Below are 26,096 nucleotides of genomic sequence, written 5' to 3' on the forward strand. Positions count from 1 at the left end.
ATGTAATATAAATTGACATAGAAACCAATAAATTCCTTTGATGTCAAGTCCTTCAAATGAAAGCCGCCTTTATAGTTCCAATCGATGTACCTCAAAATAGGAAAAATAACTTAGTACAACACCGTTTGTTACTATACAAGGGGATTTGATGTTTGATACATTACACTCACATTTAGTTAGTGTAAAAATAGCTCATCATCCTCCAATAAATGACAATTCCTGAGATATCTTCCTCCAATTGAGATATATGAAACTCAGTAGAGAAGAATTATAATGCAACACTGTTTTCATAAAAAACATTAATTTAATAATAAAGTTACACTCACAATGTATAAGAAACAAATTCACATATAAGCCACAATAGGGGCAAACAGCTCACACTCGAATAAAGTTCCAAACCAAAGATCGGGATGAAAACAGCCAGGAAAGTCCTCGTCTTGGAAGGTGTTCACTGATCCAAGGAGTTATCTGTAGAACCACCTGCTTAACGCGTTTCGGACTCACAAGTCCTTCGTCAGAAGCATGCTTCTGAAGAAGGACTTGTGAGTCCGAAACGCGTTAAGCAGTCAAGTTATTTTTCCTATTTTGAGGTACATCGATTGGAACTATAAAGACGGCTTTCATTTGAAGGACTTGACATCAAAGGAATTTATTGGTTTCTATGTCAATTTATATTACATGTAACTCTATGTTGCGCCACAGGGATCTCTTATTTCTTGTATTTTGTTGCATGGTTTGGTGAACCTAGATTGAACTGGGCTGCATTATAGAGCTAATTGCGCAATTACAAGGTGTTTCATCTTTTATCTTGGCCTGCGGATAAGCAAACCTTGGCCAGATGGATTAGAATGGTGATTGCACAAGCTTATGCACAGGCTGGGATCCCAGCTCCTACTGCTATTAAGGCCCATTCTACTCGGTCTGTTGGACCTTTTTGGGTGGCCCACCATGGCGCGTCCGCAGAAGAATTGTGCAAGGCGGCTATGTGGTCCTCAGTGAACACGTCCATTAGGTTCTATGCCTTTGATACTTCCACCTCCCAGGATGCTTCCTTTGGATGCCGGGTTCTCATTAGTGATGAGCGGGTTCGGTTTCTCGGAAACCGAACCCCCCGAACTTCACCCTTTTTACACGGTCCGAGCCATACTCGGATTCTCCCGTATGGCTCGGTTAACCCGAGCGCGCCCGAACGTCATCATCCCGCTGTCGGATTCTCGCAAGATTCGGATTCTATATAAGCAGCCGCGCGTCGCCGCCATTTTCACTCGTGCATTGGAAATGTTAGGGAGAGGACGTGGCTGGCGTCCTCTCCGTTATTGTTGAACTTGATTGTGCTGTGCACTATTGCTTAATTGTGGGGAGGGCTGGGGAGCAGCTGTATATAGGAGGAGTACAGTGCAGAATTTTGCTGATCAGTGACCACCAGTTATCCGTTCTCTGCCTGAAAAAAACGCTCCATATCTGTGCTCACAGTGTGCTGCATATATCTGTGCTCACACTGCTTAATTGTGGGGACTGGGGAGCAGCTGTATTATATAGCACGAGTACAGTGCAGAGTTTTGCTGACAGTGACCACCAGTATACGTTGTCTGCCTGAAAAACACTCTATATCTGTGCTCAGTGTGCTGCTTTATTGTGGGGACTAGGGACCACCAGTATAATATTATATAGGAGGAGTACAGTGCAGAGTATTGCTGACCAGTGACCACCAGTATATAATATATAGCATTACGGTACAGTAGGCCACTGCTGTACCTACCTCTGTGTCGTCATTAAGTATACTATCCATCTACATTCTATACCTGTGGTGCATTTTAGTTTTGCAGTTTGCTGACACAGTGACCACCAGTATACTATATATAGCAGTACGGAAGGCCACTGCTGTACCTACCTCTGTGTCGTCATTCATTAAGTATACTATCCATCTACATTCTATACCTGTGGTGCATTTTAGTTTTGCAGTTTGCTGACACAGTGACCACCAGTATACTATATATAACAGTACGGAAGGCCACTGCTGTACCTACCTCTGTGTCGTCATTCATTAAGTATACTATCCATCTACATTCTGTACCTGTGGGGCATTTTAGTTTTGCAGTTTGCTGACACAGTGACCACCAGTATACTATATATAGCAGTACGGAAGGCCACTGCTGTACCTACCTCTGTGTCGTCATTCATTAAGTATACTATCCATCTACATTCTATACCTGTGGTGCATTTTAGTTTTGCAGTTTGCTGACACAGTGACCACCAGTATACTATATATAGCAGTACGGAAGGCCACTGCTGTACCTACCTCTGTGTCGTCATTCATTAAGTATACTATCCATCTACATTCTATACCTGTGGTGCATTTTAGTTTTGCAGTTTGCTGACACAGTGACCACCAGTATACTATATATAGCAGTACGGAAGGCCACTGCTGTACCTACCTCTGTGTCGTCATTAAGTATACTATCCATCTACATTCTATACCTGTGATGCATTTTAGTTTTGCAGTTTGCTGACACAGTGACCACCAGTATATATAGCAGTACGGTACGGAAGGCCACTGCTGTACCTACCTCTGTGTCGTCATAAAGTATACTATCAATCTACATTCTATACCTGTGGTGCATTTTAGTTTTGCAGTTTGCTGACACAGTGACCACCAGTATACTATATATAGCAGTACGGAAGGCCACTGCTGTACCTACCTCTGTGTCGTCATTCATTAAGTATACTATCCATCTACATTCTATACCTGTGGTGCATTTTAGTTTTGCAGTTTGCTGACACAGTGACCACCAGTATACTATATATAATAGCAGTACGGAAGGCCACTGCTGTACCTACCTCTGTGTCGTCATTAAGTATACTATCCATCTACATTCTATACCCGTGGTGCATTTTTGTTTTGCAGTTTGCTGACACAGTGACCACCAGTATACTATATATAGCAGTACGGAAGGCCACTGCTGTACTTACCTCTGTGTCGTCATTAAGTATACTATCCATCTACATTCTATACCTGTGGTGCGCCTCTTTTTTTCTTTGCATCATGTGCTGTTTGGGGACAATTTTTTTGAAGTGCCATCCTGCCTGACACTGCAGTGCCACTCCTAGATGGGCCAGGTGTTTGTGTCGGCCACTTGTGTCGCTTAGCTTAGTCACACAGCGACCTTGGTGCGCCTCTTTTTTTCTTTGCATCATGTGCTGTTTGGGGACTATTTTTTTGAAGTGCCATCCTGCCTGACACTGCAGTGCCACTCCTAGATGGGCCAGGTGTTTGTGTCGGCCACTTGTGTTGCTTAGCTTAGTCACACAGCGACCTTGGTGCGCCTCTTTTTTTCTTTGCATCATGTGCTGTTTGGGGACTATTTTTTTGAAGTGCCATCCTGCCTGACACTGCAGTGCCACTCCTAGATGGGCCAGGTGTTTGTGTTGGCCACTTGTGTCGCTTAGCTTAGTCACACAGCGACCTTGGTGCGCCTCTTTTTTTCTTTGCATAATGTGCTGTTTGGGGACTATTTTTTTGAAGTGCCATCCCTCCTGACACTGCAGTGCCACTCCTAGATGGGCCAGGTGTTTGTGTCGGCCACTTGTGTTGCTTAGCTTAGTCACACAGCGACCTTGGTGCGCCTCTTTTTTTCTTTGCATCATGTGCTGTTTGGGGACTATTTTTTTTGAAGTGCCATCCTGCCTGACACTGCAGTGCCACTCCTAGATGGACCAGGTGTTTGTGTCGGTCACTTGTGTCGCTTAGCTTAGTCACACAGCGACCTTGGTGCGCCTCTTTTTTTCTTTGCATCATGTGCTGTTTGGGGACTATTTTTTTGGAGTGCCATCCTGCCTGACACTGCAGTGCCACTCCTAGATGGGCCAGGTGTTTGTGTCGGCCACTTGTGTCGCTTAGCTTAGCCATCCAGCGACCTTGGTGCAAATTTTAGGACTAAAAATAATATTGTGAGGTGTGAGGTGTTCAGAATAGACTGGAAATGAGTGGAAATTATGGTTATTGAGGTTAATAAAACTATGGGATCAAAATGACCCCCACATTCTATGATTTAAGCTGTTTTTTAGGGTTTTTTGTAAAAAACACCCGAATCCAAAACACACCCGAATCCGACAAAAACATTTCGGTGAGGTTTTGCCAAAACACGTCCGAATCCAAAACACGGCGCGGAACCGAATCCAAAACCAAAACACAAAACCCGAAAAATGTCCGGTGCACATCACTAGTTCTCATGCCCGCTAAGGTGCGCCCCCTCCGTTGAGGAACTGCTTTAGGACATCCCTGATGTATTCCCTGTGGAATACCAGTGAACCCCGCTGCAGAAAAGGAGATTCATGGTAGACTTACCAAGGTTAAATCTCTTTCTGCAAGGTACACTGGGATCCACAGGGTGCCCACCCTAACGCACTTAGCTTCTTTGGGTTTGTATGGCATTAGCCGCTAGTCCCTTCTCCTGTCGTGAGAATGTGGTGCTATGTGACTAACATCTGCTTTCTCTTTTACCTGCTTCTGCATTGGACTGGTTAACAAAACCGAGCTCACAGTGCCTGGAGGCGGGGTTATAGAGGAGGCCCCGCAATGCATCCTGGGACAGTCTAAAGCTTTAGCCTGTTGGTGCCTCTAGATCAATATCCATCTCTACACCCCAATGTATTCCCTGTGGAACCCAGTGTACCTTGCAGAAAGAGATTTAACCATGGTAAGTCTACCATAAATCTCCTTTTCCAAGAATTCATTACGTACTTATAATTACTGATTTTTGTATTAAACTATTGACCATATACTACACTATAGGCACCCTTTTGGTGTTTATTTTGTGTGTGGATAAATTTAGTTTTATTTGTGTAGTTAAAATTGTTTAAAATATCATTTTAGTCTCTTTTTTTATTTGTTTCAGTCAAGGTTTAGTCAGCGGATCTCAGTTTTCATTTTAGCCTAAAATTAGTCAATTCTTTAGTCATAACCTTTGCAAACAGTTTAATGTTTAATAATACTGTAATGGATTTTGCTGATGAACATTTCTCTAAAATTTCCTTGAGAATTTTGCATACCTTTAAGTTCGTGAATCTAGGCTCAGAAGGCTGAGAATGTGTTACATACTGAGTTTGACTTACTGTAGTACTCCCATATATCATATACAAATGAATGCCTTAAGTTTGTTAAAACAAACAAGTGCAATACACAATCAACAGGTGATATTTATTTTCTGCAAATATCTAGAACATATAATATATTCTTCAAAAATGTAAAACGCTACTTCCAGTGTAAATTTTGTCAAGGATTTTAAATTTAGTTTTAGTCTTCGTCACTTTTGTTTTGCTTTGTTTTAGTCAAGATTTAATCAGTGCATCTCAGTTTTCAATTTAGTCTAATTTTAGACATGAAATAAACTGTCATCAGTGATTACTTTTAGTCAAAATTTTCATCAACAAAATGAACACTGGATTCAACAACAGTTTTATTGGTTAAATACATGTATCCAATGCACGTGTTTGAGCTCATCTCCGCCATGTCCAAAGTAAACACACATGCCTGGACCACAGAATTGCCTAAACTTGGAGTTACCCTTTAAGATTTTTTTTTTCTTTTGTTCAACTTATTTAAAATTACTGCAACACTTATTGCGTAATAAAATCAGTATAATTTATATCAGTAAATACACAGAGGTTTATGAACAATAACACTCACAATTCCTCACCCCTCGCCTGCAAACACAAGTTATACTCACCATAATAAACATTCCCAAATGATTAAACCAAAAAAAAAGTTAAAAATAAAACAATCTGGAGATTATTATAGCGGAGAGGCAACAGTACTCTCATTGGAGTCCTCCCAGATTAGGTAAACAAATGCCTCATATCCTCTGTCTCAGACTCCCCACCTTCCTCCTACTTTTCCTTGTCAAATTAGGTTTTGTGCAAGGTTCAGAGTACATGCAGGAAGCCCAGTCTTTTGTCATTAAGCGGCCTAGTCATATAAAGGTCTTAGTGCATGGAATAACTTGTAATAAGCTGTGCCTGGAGGTGAGCCTGAGTGTACCCATGGGAATTCTGTACCATGTCTCACATGCTTTTAAAGAGTGAAACCATTCCCATCCCAGTAAATTCCCGCACAAGAACAATATATGTTAACCTCTTCAGAGTATTTCAGTTGTAAATACAGAGCTCTCACTATATTTAAATTAGTGATGAGCGGGTTCGGTTCCTCGGAAACCGAACCCCCCTGAACTTCACCCATTTTACACGGGTCCGAGGCATACTCGGATTCTCCCGTATGGCTCGGTTAACCCGAGTGCGCCCGAACGTCATCATTCCGCTGTCGGATTCTCGCGAGATTCGGATTCTATATAAGCAGCCGCGTGTCGCCGCCATTTTCACTCGTGCATTGGAAATGTTAGGGAGAGGACGTGGCTGGTGTCCTCTCCGTTTATTCATTGTTGATGCAAATATTTGTGCTTGCTTATATCTTAATTGTGGGGAGGGCTGGGGAGCAGCTGTATTATTAATAATATAGGAGTAGTACAGTGCAGAGTTTTGCTAATCAGTGACCACCAGTTTTATCCGTTCTCTGCCTGAAAAAAACGCTCCTTATCCGTTATCTGTGCTCAGTGTGCGGCATATATCTGTGCTCACACTGCTTAATTGTGGGGATTGGGGAGCAACAGTATTATATAGGAGGAGTACAGTGCAGAGTTTTGCTGACAGTGACCACCAGTATACGTTGTCTGCCTGAAAAACACTCCATATCTGTGCTGCATTGTAGTATATAGTAGGAGTACAGTGCATAATTTTGCTGACCACCAGTATATAATATATAGGAGTACGGCACAGAAGGCCACTGCTGTACCTACCTCTGTGTCGTCAAGTATACTATCCATCCATACCTGTGGTGCATTTCAGTTTTGCACAGTTTGCTGACCACCAGTATATAATATATAGGAGTACGTTACAGAAGGACACTGCTGTACCTACCTCTGTGTCGTCAAGTATACTATCCATCCATACCTGTGGTGCATTTCAGTTTTGCACAGTTTGCTGACCACCAGTATATAATATATAGCATTACGGTACAGTAGGCCACTGCTGTACCTACCTCTGTGTCGTCAAGTATACTATCCATCCATACCTGTGGTGCATTTCAGTTTTGAACAGTTTGCTGACCACCAGTATATAATATATAGCATTACGGTACAGTAGGCCACTGCTGTACCTACCTCTGTGTCGTCAAGTATACTATCCATCCATACCCGTGGTGCATTTCAGTTTTGCACAATTTGCTGACCACCAGTATATAATATATAGCATTACGTACAGTAGGCCACTGCTGTACCTACCTCTGTGTCGTCAAGTATACTATCCATCCATACCTGTGGTGCATTTCAGTTTTGCACAGTTTGCTGACCACCAGTATATAATATAAAGCATTACGGTACAGTAGGCCACTGCTGTACCTACCTCTGTGTCGTCAAGTATACTATCCATCCATACCTGTGGTGCATTTCAGTTTTGCACAGTTTGCTGACCACCAGTATATAATATATAGCATTACGGTACAGTAGGCCACTGCTGTACCTACCTCTGTGTCGTCGAGTATACTATCCATCCATACCTGTGGTGCATTTCAGTTTTGCACAGTTTGCTGACCACCAGTATATAATATATAGCATTACGGTACAGTAGGCCACTGCTGTACCTACCTCTGTGTCGTCAAGTATACTATCCATCCATACCTGTGGTGCATTTCAGTTTTGCACAGTTTGCTGACCACCAGTATATAATATATAGCATTACGGTACAGTAGGCCACTGCTGTACCTACCTCTGTGTCGTCAAGTATACTATCCATCCATACCTGTGGTGCATTTCAGTTTTGCACAGTTTGCTGACCACCAGTATATAATATATAGCATTACGGTACAGTAGGCCACTGCTGTACCTACCTCTGTGTCGTCAAGTATACTATCCATCCATACCTGTGGTGCATTTCAGTTGTGCGCAGTATATATAGTAGTAGGCCATTGCTATTGATACTGGCATATAATTCCACACATTAAAAAATGGAGAACAAAAATGTGGAGGTTAAAATAGGGAAAGATCAAGATCCACTTCCACCTCGTGCTGAAGCTGCTGCCACTAGTCATGGCCGAGATGATGAAATACCATCAACGTCATCTGCCAAGGCTGATGCCCAATGTCATAGTAGAGAGCATGTAAAATCCAAAATACAAAAGTTCAGTAAAATGACCCAAAAATCAAAATTAAAAGCGTCTGATGAGAAGCATAAACTTGCCAATATGCCATTTACGACACGGAGTGACAAGGAACGGCTGAGGCCCTGGCCTATGTTCATGGCTAGTGGTTCAGATTCACATGAGGATGGAAGCACTCATCCTCCTGCTAAAAAACTTAAAAGAGTTAAGATGGCAAAAGCACATCAAAGAACTGTGCGTTCTTCTAAATCACAAATCCCTAAGGAGAGTCCAATTGTGTCGGCTGCGATGCCTGACCTTCCCAACACTGGACGGGAAGAGCTTGCGCCTTCCACCATTTGCACGCCGCCTGCAAGTGCTGGAAGGAGCACCCGCAGTCCAGTTCCTGATAGTCAAATTGAAGATGTCACTGTTGAAGTACATCGGGATGAGGATATGGGTGTTGCTGGTGCTGGGGAGGAAATTGACAAGGAGGATTCTGATGGTGAGGTGGTTTATTTAAGTCAGGCACCCGGGGAGACACCTGTTGTCCGTGGGACGAATATGGCCATTGACATGCCTGGTCAAAATACAACAAAAAAAATCAGCTCTTCGGTGTGGAATTATTTCAACACAAATGCAGACAACAGGTGTCAAGCCGTGTGTTACCTTTGTCAAGCTGTAATAAGTAGGGATAAGGACGTTAACCACCTAGGAACATCCTCCCTTATACGTCACCTGGACCGCATTCATCAGAAGTCAGTGACAAGTTAAAAAACTTTGGGTGACAGCGGAAGCAGTCCACTGACAACTAAATCCCTTCCTCTTGTAACCAAGCTCCTGCAAACCACACCACCAACTCCCTCAGTGTCAATTTCCTCCTTACAAAGGAAAGCCAATAGTCCTGCAGGCCATGTCACTGGCAAGTCTGACGAGTCCTCTCCTGCCTGGGATTCCTCCGATGCATCCTTGAGTGTAACGCCTACTGCTGCTGGCGCTGCTGTTGTTGCTGCTGGGAGTCGATCGTCATCCCAGAGACGAAGTCGGAAGACCACTTGTACTACTTCCAGTAAGCAATTGACTGTCCAACAGTCCTTTGCAAGGAAGATGAAATATCACAGCAGTCATCCTGCTGCAAAGCGGATAACTCAGACCTTGGCAGCCTGGGCGGTGAGAAACGTGGTTCCGGTATCCACCGTTAATTCAGGGGCAACTAGAGACTTGATTGAGGTACTGTGTCCCCGGTACCAAATACCATCTAGGTTCCATTTCTCTAGGCAGGCGATACCGAAAATGTACACAGACCTCAGAAAAAGAGTCACTAGTGTCCTAAAAAATGCAGTTGTACCCAATGTCCACTAAACCACGGACATGTGGACAAGTGGAGCAGGGCAGACTCAGGACTATATGACTGTGACAGCCCACTGGGTAGATGTATGGACTCCCGCAGCAAGAACAGCAGCGGCGGCACCAGTAGCAGCATCTCGCAAACGCCAACTCGTTCCTAGGCAGGCTACGCTTTGTATCACCGCTTTCCAGAAGAGGCACACAGCTGACAGCCTCTTACGGAAACTGAGGAACATCATCGCAGAATGGCTTACCCCAATTGGACTCTCCTGGGGATTTGTGACATCGGACAACGCCAGCAATATTGTGCGTGCATTACATCTGGGCAAATTCCAGCACGTCCCATGTTTTGCACATACATTGAATTTGGTGGTGCAGAATTATTTAAAAAACGACAGGGGCGTGCAAGAGATGCTGTCAGTGGCCCGAAGAATTGCGGGCTACTTTCGGCATTCAGCCACCGCGTGCCGAAGACTGGAGCACCACCAAACATTCCTGAACCTGCCCTGCCATCATCTGAAGCAAGAGGTGGTAACGAGGTGGAATTCAACCCTCTATATGCTTCAGAGGATGGAGGAGCAGCAAAAGGCCATTCAAGCCTATACATCTGCCAACGATATAGGCAAAGGAGGGGGAATGCACCTGAATCAAGCGCAGTGGAGAATGATTTCAACGTTGTGCAAGGTTCTGCAACCCTTTGAACTTGCCACACGTGAAGTCAGTTCAGACACTGCCAGCCTGAGTCAGGTCATTCCCCTCATCAGGCTTTTGCAGCAGAAGCTGGAGACATTGAAGGAGGAGCTAAAACAGAGCGATTCCGCTAGGCATGTGGGACTTGTGGATGGAGCCCTTAATTCGCTTAACCAGGATTCATGGGTGGTCAATCTGTTGAAATCAGAGCACTACATTTTGGCCACCGTGCTTGATCCTAGATTTAAAACCTACGTTGTATCTCTCTTTCCGGCAGACACAAGTCTGCAGAGGTTCAAAGACCTGCTGGTGAGAAAATTGTCAAGTCAAGCGGAACGTGACCCGTCAACATCTCCTCCTTCACATTCTCCCGCAACTGGGGGTGCGAGGAAAAGGCTAAGAATTCCGAGCCCACCCGCTGGCGGTGATGCAGGGCAGTCTGGAGCGAGTGCTGACATCTGGTCCGGACTGAAGGACCTGCCAACGATTACTGACATGTCGTCTACTGTCACTGCATATGATTCTCTCACCATTGAAAGAATGGTGGAGGATTATATGAGTGACCGCAACCAAGTAGGCACGTCAGACAGTCCGTACGTATACTGGCAGGAAAAAGAGGCAATTTGGAGGCCCTTGCACAAACTGGCTTTATTCTACCTAAGTTCCCTCCCTCCAGTGTGTACTCCGAAATAGTGTTTAGTGCAGCCGCTCACCTTGTCAGCAATCGGCGTACGAAGTTACTTCCATAAAATGTGGAGAAGATGATGTTCATCAAAATGAATTATGATCAATTCCTCCGTGGAGACATTCACCAGCAGCAATTGCCTCCAGAAAGTACACAGGGACCTGAGATGGTGGATTCCAGTGGGGACGAATTAATAATCTGTGAGGAGGGGGATGTACACAGTGAAAGGGGTGAGGAATGGGAGGATAATGATGAGGTGGACATCTTGCCTCTGTAGAGCCAGTTTGTGCAAGGAGAGATTGATTGCTTCTTTTTTGGTGGGGGCCCAAACCAACCAGTCATTTCAGTCACAGTCGTGTGGCAGACTCTGTCGCTGAAATGATGGGTTCGTTAAAGTGTGCATGTCCTGTTAATACAACATAAGGGTGGGTGGGAGGGCCCAAGGACAATTCCATCTTGCACCTCTTTTTTCTTTCATTTTTCTTTGCATCATGTGCTGTTTGGGGACAATTTTTTTGAAGTGCCATCCTGCCTGACACTGCAATGCCACTCCTAGATGGGCCAGATGTTTGTGTCGGCCACTTGTGTCGCTTAGCTTAGTCACACAGCGACCTTGGTGCGCCTCTTTTTTTCTTTGCATCATGTGCTGTTTGGGGACTATTTTTTTGAAGTGCCATCCTGCCTGACACTGCAGTGCCACTCCTAGATGGGCCAGGTGTTTGTGTCGGCCACTTGTGTCGCTTAGCTTAGCCATCCAGCGACCTCGGTGCAAATTTTAGGACTAAAATAATATTGTGAGGTGTGAGGTGTTCAGAATAGACTGAAAATGAGTGTAAATTATGGTTATTGAGGTTAATAATACTATGGGATCAAAATGGCCCCCAAATTCTATGATTTAAGCTGTTTTTGAGGTTTTTTTGTAAAAAAACACCCGAATCCGACAAACAATTTTCAGGGAGGTTTTGCCAAAACGCGTCCGAATCCAAAACACAGCCGCGGAACCGAATCCAAAACCAAAACACAAAACCCGAAAAATGTCCGGTGCACATCACTAATTTAAATCCATTATAGACAGGGCTGGCGACAGGGGGGAGGGGGGTCAAAGGGGACACCTGTACAGGGCCTCAAGGCATACTTGCCTACTCTCCCGGAATGGGCGGAAGGCTCCCGAAAATCGGGTGACCCTCCCAGCCCCCCGGAAGAGCAGGCAAGTCTCCGGATTTTTTAGGGGCCCCCCTGCCCGGCCGCCCACTTAGTGAGTAAAGTGGGCGGTCCGGGTAGTCGATGACGCGATTCTTGCTGAATCGCATCATCATAGCAACGCCCCCTGCTGTATAATGCCGGTAATCGGGGCATTACATAGCAGGGGGCGTGGCTTAAATGATATGCCGTGATAACCCCGCCCCTGTTCTGCCTCCACCTGCCCCTGTTCCGCCTCCGCCCCACCCCCTATGAGTGTCATAACCCTGACCCGTCCCCCTGCTGAGCCGACCTGGCTGCTCTCTCCCGGAGAGAGTGAGCTGTAGGCAGTGTGGCCGCAGCCTTAGAGTGACAGGAGCCTCTCACACACATTGACTGCACGGCAGGAGAGTGCACCCGCTCTTCTGGGTCCAGTACTGTTGCAGGCAGTTACGGGACATGGCAGCAGCTCTGCTGGCCAGGATTCCCGTGTCCTGCACCGGCTTCTTCTGGTGGGGTGTGAGGGTCGCATGGTACCTGCTGTGCGGTGTCTGGGTACTGTGGAGTGCAGCGCAGGAGAGTCTCTCCCTAGGTAAAAGTGGATTGAGGGGGGTCCCAGAGATATCACTGTATCGGGCCCCAAGATTTCTGTTGCCGGCCCTGATTATAGCATCTACTCTTTAATAATTGTTTTGTTAGTCCTCACGTCATGACGTTATCCGTGGGCATGCTACACATTACTCTTATTAGATCATAACTTCCAGCAATCCTGATTTTAGTCTCAGTTTGAGTAGACTGTCCTGCCTTCCCACGATCGACACAACTGTCCCATTTTGTGGTAGGTTGGGAGGTATATGCACATACTGTACAGCAGCTGCAGGTGCCAATAAAATGGAGTTTTACCGCTAAACATGCTCATCAGGCAGGGGCTAACACAGGATTTCTAGAATGGGGGGATTCCAAATGCAATCCATAATTGCCCGCTATGCAGAACATTGGAGCAACTGCAGGAGTCTTCTGGAGTGGTAGAATTACCTAGTACAGAGTCAGACCCTGGTCTTTTTATACATTGCATAGTGTATGGAATGCAATTTAATAATTAACTAGATGGTCTATAGAATAGGCTGTATAAAACATATTTAACTAATATAAATAACATAAGTGGTCAGGAAAAGGTTAAACATCCCGTAATAAATAAATAAATACACAAACATAATAGAAGAACCAGTAGAAAACAGAACTGCACTTTCTAAGCACACATTCTCCCACCTCATGGTAAGGCGTCTGTCTCTTCTTCCTGGCAGCTACTCACTGGTCCAGTGCACTGATCCACACACACACAGCAAACTTGGCAGAAGAAGCTGCTACCACTGGGCATGTGTAGCAGCTCTGCTCTTGTCCCTTAAACTGCACCGGTGGCAGCTCTAGTAATCGTATTGTATACTATTGATATTGTAGTCATAATTTAAGCCGCTGGCCAGATGGAGGGAGCTTTCTGCGCAACTGAAACCCCCCTGTATTTGCCTATGCCAGGAAGCATGGTCACAGATACTAGGTACAGTGCCACATCTACTATAATGCGATCATGACCATAGCATGTCGTGATTCCAGATTCTCAAATGATGGGAAGTCAGCAAGAGAAGCATATTCATCTATGAACTATAAATGCAGCAGCAGAGTATTACATCTGCCTTGCTAAAGATTTACTCGGTAAACCATATTGCAGCAGAGTATTGCATCTGCCTTACTAAAGATTTACTCGGTAAACCATATTGCAGCAGAGTATTGCATCTGCCTTACTAAAGATTTACTCGGTAAACCATATTGCAGCAGAGTATTGCATCTGCCTTACTAAAGATTTACTCGGTAAACCATATTGCAGCAGAGTATTGCATCTGCCTTACTAAAGATTTACTCGGTAAACTTACTCAGATCAATATTGTTGGTTTTTTTGGGGGGGTTTTCTTCACATTACATTGTATGGTTAAAATTTTAGAAAGCTGTTCTAAGTGGATTTATATCTGTACCATGTTAAGAACTTATAGTGATTGATTGGGGTTTACTGAGCTTACATTTGTTAGATTTGATTAACACCTTTTGCTGGAGGTGGAGGGTTGTTGTGGGGGGTGGGGGTTGTAATCAGGTTCAACATGTGTTTGTAGACTTATTTATTCAGTATAGGTCAGGACACCAGTCCGTTAGGACGCTGCAGTGCCTAGTATATGAAGTGGCTAGTTATAAAGTGGCAGCTTAAATCAATAGCAGTGTTATACCTGTGTTAAACCGAAGGAAAACAGAAGGCAAACAAACCAACAAGATAACAGAAGGACTGCATTACAACCACAAAACTCAGGACCAGTAGCCCTCTCCTCACCTCTACCATGACAACTCCAGGACCAGGTTTACCACCTCTCTGGCTGAGAACATCAAGTCCGCCCCTGGGCCTAAACCTAAAGATGAGCAGGGAGCTGTGGGTGGAGAACACCAAGACCAGGTTTAGCGGGGACATCTGCATGGGTCCTGTGGGTGCTCCCCACATTCTCATACTCACCCGTACTATGATCTTATCAAAATAATGTTGATCCAATTTCCCTTCTGACACTGGTTACCTGCAATTGTTCTTTACCTCCCCTTTTGTATGTGTGTGTGTGTGTGTGTGTGTGTGTGTGTGTGTGTGTGTATAAATTTTTTTTTATTATTATTTTTCACTACCACCCCACTGTGTGCTTTTCTTGTAATGTGTGCCTCCACTGATTGCACACCCTGCCATTGCGCCCTACATACAGGGTACATCATACTACTACACAAGTGTCAGTTTACCCATATATGTACTTGGCCCTTGTATGGCTCACCTCCCACAGTGTAACCTTCGAAGTGCGCCCAACATGGGTGCCTCATCTGGTACGCTTGGATGGGATGAAGAATACATGGACCTGGTAGTTTTGTCAGAATCCTACTCTGAACTTTAGGACTCTGAAATCACACCCAGTTTGTGTCATCTCTTCTAGGGGTGGACTATTCCAAAAATAGCTTAAATCATAGACTGGAACACTAAAAAACAGCTTAAATCATAGAATTTGGGGGTCATTTTGATCCCAAAGTATTATTAACCTCAAAAACCATAATTTACACTCATTTTCAGTCTATTCTGAATACCTCACACCTCACAATATTATTTTTAGTCCTAAAATTTGCACCGAGGTCGCTGTGTGAGTAAGATAAGCGACCCTAGTGGCCGACACAAACACCGGGCCCATCTAGGAGTGGCACTGCAGTGTCACGCAGGATGTCCCTTCCAAAAAACCCTCCCCAAACAGCACATGACGCAAAGAAAAAAAGAGGCGCAATGAGGTAGCTGTGTGAGTAAGATTAGCGACCCTAGTGGCCGACACAAACACCGGGCCCATCTAGGAGTGGCACTGCAGTGTCACGCAGGATGGCCCTTCCAAAAAACCCTCCCCAAACAGCACATGACGCAAAGAAAAAAAGAGGCGCAATGAGGTAGCTGTGTGAGTAAGATTAGCGACCCTAGTGGCCGACACAAACACCGGGCCCATCTAGGAGTGGCACTGCAGTGTCACGCAGGATGTCCCTTCCAAAAAACCCTCCCCAAACAGCACATGACGCAAAGAAAAAAAGAGGCGCAATGAGGTAGCTGTGTGAGTAAGATTAGCGACCCTAGTGGCCGACACAAACACCGGGCCCATCTAGGAGTGGCACTGCAGTGTCACGCAGGATGTCCCTTCCAAAAAACCCTCCCCAAACAGCACATGACGCAAAGAAAAAAAGAGGCGCAATGAGGTAGCTGACTGTGTGAGTAAGATTAGCGACCCTAGTGGCCGACACAAACACCGGGCCCATCTAGGAGTGGCACTGCAGTGTCACGCAGGATGTCCCTTCCAAAAAACCCTCCCCAATCAGCACATGATGCAAAGAAAAAGAAAAGAAAAAAGAGGTGCAAGATGGAATTGTCCTTGGGCCCTCCCACCCACCCTTATGTTGTATAAACAAAACAGGACATGCACACTTTAACCAACCCATCATTTCAGTGACAGGGTCTGCCACACGACTGTGACTGATATGACGGGTTGGTTTGGACCCCCCCCAAAAAAGAAGCAATTAATCTCTCCTTGCACAAACTGGCTCTACAGAGGCAAGATGTCCACCTCATCTTCACCCTCCGATATATCACCGTGTACATCCCCCTCCTCACAGATTATCAATTCGTCCCCACTGGAATCCACCATCTCAGCTCCCTGTGTACTTTGTGGAGGCAATTGCTGCTGGTCAATGTCTCCGCGGAGGAATTGATTATAATTCATTTTAATGAACATCATCTTCTCCACATTTTCTGGATGTAACCTCGTACGCCGATTGCTGACAAGGTGAGCGGCGGCACTAAACACTCTTTCGGAGTACACACTTGTGGGAGGGCAACTTAGGTAGAATAAAGCCAGTTTGTGCAAGGGCCTCCAAATTGCCTCTTTTTCCTGCCAGTATAAGTACGGACTGTGTGACGTGCCTACTTGGATGCGGTCACTCATATAATCCTCCACCATTCTATCAATGTTGAGAGAATCATATGCAGTGACAGTAGACGACATGTCCGTAATCGTTGTCAGGTCCTTCAGTCCGGACCAGATGTCAGCATCAGCAGTCGCTCCAGACTGCCCTGCATCACCGCCAGCGGGTGGGCTCGGAATTCTGAGCCTTTTCCTCGCACCCCCAGTTGCGGGAGAATGTGAAGGAGGAGATGTTGACAGGTCGCGTTCCGCTTGACTTGACAATTTTGTCACCAGCAGGTCTTTCAACCCCAGCAGACCTGTGTCTGCCGGAAAGAGAGATCCAAGGTAGGCTTTAAATCTAGGATCGAGCACGGTGGCCAAAATGTAGTGCTCTGATTTCAACAGATTGACCACCCGTGAATCCTTGTTAAGCGAATTAAGGGCTGCATCCACAAGTCCCACATGCCTAGCGGAATCGCTCCCTTTTAGCTCCTTCTTCAATGCCTCCAGCTTCTTCTGCAAAAGCCTGATGAGGGGAATGACCTGACTCAGGCTGGCAGTGTCTGAACTGACTTCACGTGTGGCAAGTTCAAAGGGCATCAGAACCTTGCACAACGTTGAAATCATTCTCCACTGCACTTGAGACAGGTGCATTCCACCTACTATATCGTGCTCAATTGTATAGGCTTGAATGGCCTTTTGCTGCTCCTCCAACCTCTGAAGCATATAGAGGGTTGAATTCCACCTCGTTACCACTTCTTGCTTCAGATGATGGCAGGGCAGGTTCAGTAGTTTTTGGTGGTGCTCCAGTCTTCTGTACGTGGTGCCTGTACGCCGAAAGTGTCCCGCAATTTTTCTGGCCACCGACAGCATCTCTTGCACGCCCCTGTCGTTTTTTAAAAAATTCTGCACCACCAAATTCAAGGTATGTGCAAAACATGGGACGTGCTGGAATTTGCCCATATTTAATGCACACACAATATTGCTGGCGTTGTCCGATGCCACAAATCCACAGGAGAGTCCAATTGGGGTAAGCCATTCCGCGATGATCTTCCTCAGTTGCCGTAAGAGGTTTTCAGCTGTGTGCGTATTCTGGAAAGCGGTGATACAAAGCGTAGCCTGCCTAGGAAAGAGTTGGCGTTTGCGAGATGCTGCTACTGGTGCCGCCGCTGCTGTTCTTGCGGCGGGAGTCCATACATCTACCCAGTGGGCTGTCACAGTCATATAGTCCTGACCCTGCCCTGCTCCACTTGTCCACATGTCCGTGGTTAAGTGGACATTGGGTACAACTGCATTTTTTAGGACACTGGTGAGTCTTTTTCTGACGTCCGTGTACATTCTCGGTATCGCCTGCCTAGAGAAGTGGAACCTAGATGGTATTTGGTAACGGGGGCACACTGCCTCAATAAATTGTCTAGTTCCCTGTGAACTAACGGCGGATACCGGACGCACGTCTAACACCAACATAGTTGTCAAGGACTCAGTTATCCGCTTTGCAGTAGGATGACTGCTGTGATATTTCATCTTCCTCGCAAAGGACTGTTGAACAGTCAATTGCTTACTGGAAGTAGTACAAGTGGGCTTACGACTTCCCCTCTGGGATGACCATCGACTCCCAGCGGCAACAACAGCAGCGCCAGCAGCAGTAGGCGTTACACGCAAGGATGCATCGGAGGAATCCCAGGCAGGAGAGGACTCGTCAGAATTGCCAGTGACATGGCCTGCAGGACTATTGGCATTCCTGGGGAAGGAGGAAATTGACACTGAAGGAGTTGGTGGGGTGGTTTGCGTGAGCTTGGTTACAAGAGGAAGGGATTTACTGGTCAGTGGACTGCTTCCGCTGTCACCCAAAGTTTTTGAACTTGTCACTGACTTATTATGAATGCGCTGCAGGTGACGTATAAGGGAGGATGTTCCGAGGTGGTTAACGTCCTTACCCCTACTTATTACAGCTTGACAAAGGGAACACACGGCTTGACACCTGTTGTCCGCATTTCTGGTGAAATACCTCCACACCGAAGAGCTGATTTTTTTGGTATTTTCACCTGGCATGTCAACGGCCATATTCCTCCCACGGACAACAGGTGTCTCCCCGGGTGCCTGACTTAAACAAACCACCTCACCATCAGAATCCTCCTGGTCAATTTCCTCCCCAGCGCCAGCAACACCCATATCCTCCTCATCCTGGTGTACTTCAACACTGACATCTTCAATCTGACTATCAGGAACTGGACTGCGGGTGCTCCTTCCAGCACTTGCAGGGGGCGTGCAAATGGTGGAAGGCGCATGCTCTTCACGTCCAGTGTTGGGAAGGTCAGGCATCGCAACCGACACAATTGGACTCTCCTTGTGGATTTGGGATTTCGAAGAATGCACAGTTCTTTGCTGTGCTGCTTTTGCCAGCTTGAGTCTTTTCATTTTTCTAGCGAGAGGCTGAGTGCTTCCATCCTCATGTGAAGCTAAACCACTAGCCATGAACATAGGCCAGGGCCTCAGCCGTTCCTTGCCACTCCGTGTGGTAAATGGCATATTGGCAAGTTTACGCTTCTCCTCCGACAATTTTATTTTAGGTTTTGGAGTCCTTTTTTTACTGATATTTGGTGTTTTGGATTTGACATGCTCTGTACTATGACATTGGGCATCGGCCTTGGCAGACGACGTTGCTGGCATTTCATCGTCTCGGCCATGACTAGTGGCAGCAGCTTCAGCACGAGGTGGAAGTGGATCTTGATCTTTCCCTAATTTTGGAACCTCAACATTTTTGTTCTCCATATTTTAATAGGCACAACTAAAAGGCACCTCAGGTAAACAATGGAGATGGATGGATTGGATACTAGTATACAATTATGGACGGGCTGCCGAGTGCCGACACAGAGGTAGCCACAGCCGTGAACTACCGCACTGTACTGTGTCTGCTGCTAATATATAGACTGGTTGATAAAGAGATAGTATACTCGTAACTAGTATGTATGTATAAAGAAAGAAAAAAAAACCACGGTTAGGTGGTATATACAATTATGGACGGGCTGCCGAGTGCCGACACAGAGGTAGCCACAGCCGTGAACTACCGCACTGTACTGTGTCTGCTGCTAATATATAGACTGGTTGATAAAGAGATAGTATACTCGTAACTAGTATGTATGTATAAAGAAAGAAAAAAAAACCACGGTTAGGTGGTATATACAATTATGGACGGGCTGCCGAGTGCCGACACAGAGGTAGCCACAGCCGTGAACTACCGCACTGTACTGTGTCTGCTGCTAATATAGACTGGTTGATAAAGAGATAGTATACTCGTAACTAGTATGTATGTATAAAGAAAGAAAAAAAAACCACGGTTAGGTGGTATATACAATTATGGACGGGCTGCCGAGTGCCGACACAGAGGTAGCCACAGCCGTGAACTACCGCACTGTACTGTGTCTGCTGCTAATATATAGACTGGTTGATAAAGAGATAGTATACTCGTAACTAGTATGTATGTATAAAGAAAGAAAAAAAAACCACGGTTAGGTGGTATATACAATTATGGACGGGCTGCCGAGTGCCGACACAGAGGTAGCCACAGCCGTGAACTACCGCACTGTACTGTGTCTGCTGCTAATATATAGACTGGTTGATAAAGAGATAGTATACTCGTAACTAGTATGTATGTATAAAGAAAGAAAAAAAAACCACGGTTAGGTGGTATATACAATTATGGACGGGCTGCCGAGTGCCGACACAGAGGTAGCCACAGCCGTGAACTACCGCACTGTACTGTGTCTGCTGCTAATATATAGACTGGTTGATAAAGAGATAGTATACTCGTAACTAGTATGTATGTATAAAGAAAGAAAAAAAAAACACGGTTAGGTGGTATATACAATTATGGACGGGCTGCCGAGTGCAGACACAGAGGTAGCCACAGCCGTGAACTACCGCACTGTACTGTGTCTGCTGCTAATATATAGACTGGTTGATAAAGAGATAGTATACTCGTAACTAGTATGTATGTATAAAGAAAGAAAAAAAAAACACGGTTAGGTGGTATATACAATTATGGACGGGCTGCCGAGTGCCGACACAGAGGTAGCCACAGCCGTGAACTACCGCACTGTACTGTGTCTGCTGCTAATATAGACTGGTTGATAAAGAGATAGTATACTCGTAACTAGTATGTATGTATAAAGAAAGAAAAAAAAACCACGGTTAGGTGGTATATACAATTATGGACGGGCTGCCGAGTGCCGACACAGAGGTAGCCACAGCCGTGAACTACCGCACTGTACTGTGTCTGCTGCTAATATATAGACTGGTTGATAAAGAGATAGTATACTCGTAACTAGTATGTATGTATAAAGAAAGAAAAAAAAACCACGGTTAGGTGGTATATACAATTATGGACGGGCTGCCGAGTGCCGACACAGAGGTAGCCACAGCCGTGAACTACCGCACTGTACTGTGTCTGCTGCTAATATATAGACTGGTTGATAAAGAGATAGTATACTCGTAACTAGTATGTATGTATAAAGAAAGAAAAAAAAACCACGGTTAGGTGGTATATACAATTATGGACGGGCTGCCGAGTGCCGACACAGAGGTAGCCACAGCCGTGAACTACCGCACTGTACTGTGTCTGCTGCTAATATATAGACTGGTTGATAAAGAGATAGTATACTCGTAACTAGTATGTATGTATAAAGAAAGAAAAAAAAACCACGGTTAGGTGGTATATACAATTATGGACGGGCTGCCGAGTGCCGACACAGAGGTAGCCACAGCCGTGAACTACCGCACTGTACTGTGTCTGCTGCTAATATATAGACTGGTTGATAAAGAGATAGTATACTCGTAACTAGTATGTATGTATAAAGAAAGAAAAAAAAACCACGGTTAGGTGGTATATACAATTATGGACGGGCTGCCGAGTGCCGACACAGAGGTAGCCACAGCCGTGAACTACCGCACTGTACTGTGTCTGCTGCTAATATAGACTGGTTGATAAAGAGATAGTATACTACTAATATTATATATACTGGTGGTCAGGTCACTGGTCACTAGTCACACTGGCAGTGGCACTCCTGCAGCAAAAGTGTGCACTGTTTAATTTTAATATAATATTATGTACTCCTGGCTCCTGCTATAACCTATAACTGGCACTGCAGTAGTGCTCCCCAGTCTCCCCCACAATTATAAGCTGTGTGAGCTGAGCAGTCAGACAGATATATAATATATATAGATGATGCAGCACACTGGCCTGAGCCTGAGCAGTGCACACAGATATGGTATGTGACTGACTGAGTCACTGTGTGTATCGCTTTTTTCAGGCAGAGAACGGATATATTAAATAAACTGCACTGTGTGTCTGGTGGTCACTCACTATATAATATATTATGTACTCCTGGCTCCTGCTATAACCTATAACTGGCACTGCAGTAGTGCTCCCCAGTCTCCCCCACAATTATAAGCTGTGTGAGCTGAGCAGTCAGACAGATATATATAATATTATATATAGATAATAGATGATGCAGCACACTGGCCTGAGCCTGAGCAGTGCACACAGATATGGTATGTGACTGAGTCACTGTGTGCTGTGTATCGCTTTTTTCAGGCAGAGAACGGATTATAAATAAAACTGGTGGTCACTGGTCACTATCAGCAAAACTCTGCACTGTACTGAGTACTCCTAATGCTCCCCAAAATTAGTAAATCAAGTGTCTCTCTAATCTATTCTAAACGGAGAGGACGCCAGCCACGTCCTCTCCCTATCAATCTCAATGCACGTGTGAAAATGGCGGCGACGCGCGGCTCCTTATATAGAATCCGAGTCTCGCGATAGAATCCGAGCCTCGCGAGAATCCGACAGCGTCATGATGACGTTCGGGCGCGCTCGGGTTAACCGAGCAAGGCGGGAAGATCCGAGTCGCTCGGACCCGTGAAAAAAAACATGAAGTTCTGGCGGGTTCGGATTCAGAGAAACCGAACCCGCTCATCTCTAATATTTTATTTAAAAGACACAAACAAAATGTGCATATTGTTACTGTAGATAAGTACCCTGGTAACATGGACATGCTTAGGCACAGACATTACATATGACCCGCCCCTGTGAGCCCTCATGCAGTGGGGTATCCCCTGTACCTCTGTGAGCCAGTTTGACTTTGCTTGTGTCTATTGTGTAGGTATGCATGTTCTGTATTGTATATTGGTCTCTAGAATGCTCCTTGTATTGTATGGAGGCCTCTAGAAGGCTCTTTGTATTGTGCATAGGTCTCTGCAATGCTTGTTGTATAATATGGAGACCACTAGTATGCTCTCTGTATTATTTATCAGTTTCTAGAATGCTCCTTGTATTGTACGGGGACTACTAGAATGCTCTCTGTATTGTATATCAGTCTCTGGAAATATCCTTGTAGTGTGTGTGGGCTTTTAGAATGCTCCCTGTGTTACACTGTATCGTGGTCTTAAGAATGATAGTTGCATTATATGGGTGCCACAATATTGCTTTCCATACAGCTTATCTATCACAGATAGTTATTATTACTACATAGAGGTCACAAGTATGCTCTCTGTACTGTAGAAAGGACACTGTAATGTTATGTCTAATAGTAATTTTAAAACATTTTCAATTAAATAGTGGTCTCATGGGGCTGAACTGTATTTTCATTTAGCTCTTAGAAATAACATTTTATTCAAATATTTATTTATTCAAATATTTCACTGGTTACGTAAAATTAAATACTTCCCATTTTCAATTTATCTAAAAACATTTTTAAACACAGCACATTCCTCTGGTGATACAAAGGGGTTGGGTTTGATATGCCGGAGGTCGGGATGGTGGTGGTCAAATATTGACCATGGCATACCGATGGTGAGAATCCCGACAGGGGCAAGGTAAGAATACTTACTTTTGCCCAATACCATCCTAACCTTAACGCTCCCTTCACGCAGCCTATACGTAACCCTCCCCCCTCTGCAGCCTAACCCTAAGCCTCCCTGGTGGTGCCTTAACCTAACCCCCCCCCCCTTCCCGCAGCCTAAACCTAAACCTCCCCTCCCGCAGCCTAACCCTAGGGCTCCCTGGTGGTGCCTTAACCTAACCCCCCCCCCCTTCCCGCAGCCTAAACCTAACCCCCCCCCCCTTCCCGCAGCCTAAACCTAAACCTCCCCTCCCCTCCCGCAGCCTAACCCTAGGGCTCCCTGGTGGTGCCTTAACCTAACCCCCCCCCTTCCCGCAGCCTAAACCTAAACCTCCCCTCCCCTCCCGCAGCCTAACCCTAGGGCTCACTGGTGGTGCCTTAACCTAACCCCCCCCCCCTTCCCGCAGCCTAAACCTAACCCCCCCCCCCTTCCCGCAGCCTAAACCTAAACCTCCCCTCCCGCAGCCTAACCCTAACCCTCCCCCCACCGCCTAAACCTAACCTCCGGCGGGCTTGTTTCAGCGTCAAGATGTTGGTATTCTGACTGCCGGGGATCCCTACTGCCGGTATCCTGGCCGGATCCCGAGAGACGGGTTGGGTTCGGTATGCAGCTGGTCGGTACCTGTTTCACAATTTAAATAAATCCTTATGAATATTCATGTTACAATGGTTCTGCACTTATTAATGTTCATTATTTCATAAGGTCATTATGTATGCAGATTCGTTTGCAGAGATAAGAAACCTCCTGCACCAGATTTTATAAAATGTTTAAACATAGTACAATATCATTGTGAAGTAATCAATCCTTTATTTACTTTTTCAGATGATACTTTGGCAGATTGGGAAGCCTGCATGATCAGTCTGTTTGCACATTACATTTTGGATGTTGAGAACTTTACAAAAATGGGCAAAGGAAGTAAGAAAGATAAAAGTTTTCTCCCACACAACATTTTCTTCTTTGGAGAAGCCTCAGAGTCCACTATGACGTCAATCAGGGTTTTGTCTGTTTTATTTACATTACGTGCTAATAGAGATACCCCAGAGCAAACACTTTCCACTGTTTATTTTTAATGTAAAATGTTATTAGCACAGGATATTAATAGCAGATTTATTCCAGAGTAAGCAAAGGATTTAAAATTGCTATAGGAAAACATTGCAAGCTTTCAGGACACTAATTGTTTTGTTGCCAGTTACAGAAGTAGTTGAAGAGACCATGGCATAATATATAAAATGCAGAATACTAGACAAATAAATACAGAAAAAAACATATACCATTTTATATAATAACCCCTTGTGTCATCATTTTGGCCAATATATGCTCATACTGTATCTGTCCTGCTTTTTCACCCTAACATGTCTATACATGTTTCTCTCCTTTCCATTTCTTTTCTTTTGTGAAATTCCTTTTGCTTGACTTAAATTGTTTTCCTGTTGAAATTACCTTTATGTATATCCTTCCAAACGGGAGTCCCCATATTATAAACATGTCCACAGGACTCAATCCTGGAATACCAGATGTGGAAACACAGATGATTAGCTAGGTGGCTGATAGGGTTCCTATGAAGGTAATCTATGAGGTGTTCCACACAAGTAATTATTAACAAATGTATTAATCAAAGTTTGGAATTTGGAGTATTTTAGTTATTAGAAAATAGCACTTAACATGACTAAACTAAAAACAAAAAATGTGAGGATCCGCCGCAATTTCAGCAATGGACATAAAGGTGGCAGTGCATGATCGAAACTGACAACAGCAACATTGTTAAATAATACCCCTTTCACACAGTCAATGCCGGATCCCACCCGGGAATTGGAAATGGTCCTTCCCGGGTGGTATTCAGCATTGGACGCTGCCGCTGGCTTCCCTGACCAGGCAGTATGCCAGCGGGTTGCCACAGCGGCGGGGGGCAGAGCCGGCAGCGGGGGTGGAGGCGGTGCTGGGAGATGAGATCATATCCGCGCCGCCTCTCCCTGTTGTAGTGAACGGGTCCCGGGTCGCATCGACCCAGGAGTCCGTTTACGGTGCCATTGACCCAGTCGGTATTCCACTCGGGAATAACACTGCTTTATTCCTGGGTTGAATTGCCGGGTCAGGCGACCCGGGATTTTGGCTATGCCCCTTTCACATCGCACGCTGACCCGTGTCGACCGGCAATATGCCGGGTCGATACCGGGTTATTTGTGCGGTGTGAAAGGGGTATAACACTGCAGAATTAGCACTTCTACTGAAGATAAATCGCTGGGGGGCATACACACAGAGAGATCCGTGCTTAAGTTCTAAGCAATCTAGTCATATTGCTTAGAATTTAAGCATGGATCTCTACGTGTGTACCCCCCTTTAGGCTATGGGAGGAGAAGTTAGGCACTGGGGGAGGGTTATGATTAGGCTACTGGAGGGGAGGTTAGGGTTATGCATTAGTGGGAGGGTTGAGGGTTTGGATTAGTCATATGTGTGGCCAGAAGCCCCGCAGGATACACCAGAAATCATCAGGCATCACCTGGAGCCATCAGACCTGCTGTACCAGGTAAGTTACCATTAGGCCACCATGGACATTTTGCCGACATTCTAATAATGTTGACTTCCATCAATGTCGACATGGTCAAGG

General features: G+C 45.2%; 1 long non-coding RNA gene across 2 annotated transcripts in view; it reads left to right on the top strand.

Annotated features, from left to right (window-relative positions):
• Nucleotides 1-24,828, top strand: part of LOC134966172 (uncharacterized) — a 138,082-nt gene extending 113,254 nt beyond the window's left edge. For both annotated transcript variants that reach the window (XR_010188593.1, XR_010188596.1), the window contains one exon: nt 24,314-24,828. This is a non-coding gene — a long non-coding RNA (uncharacterized LOC134966172). The remainder of the gene's footprint in view (nt 1-24,313) is intronic.
• The last annotated feature ends 1,268 nt before the right edge of the window (nt 24,829-26,096 follow it).

The sequence above is a fragment of the Pseudophryne corroboree genome, chromosome 10, assembly GCF_028390025.1.
Source record: "Pseudophryne corroboree isolate aPseCor3 chromosome 10, aPseCor3.hap2, whole genome shotgun sequence".
NCBI lineage: Eukaryota > Metazoa > Chordata > Amphibia > Anura > Myobatrachidae > Pseudophryne > Pseudophryne corroboree.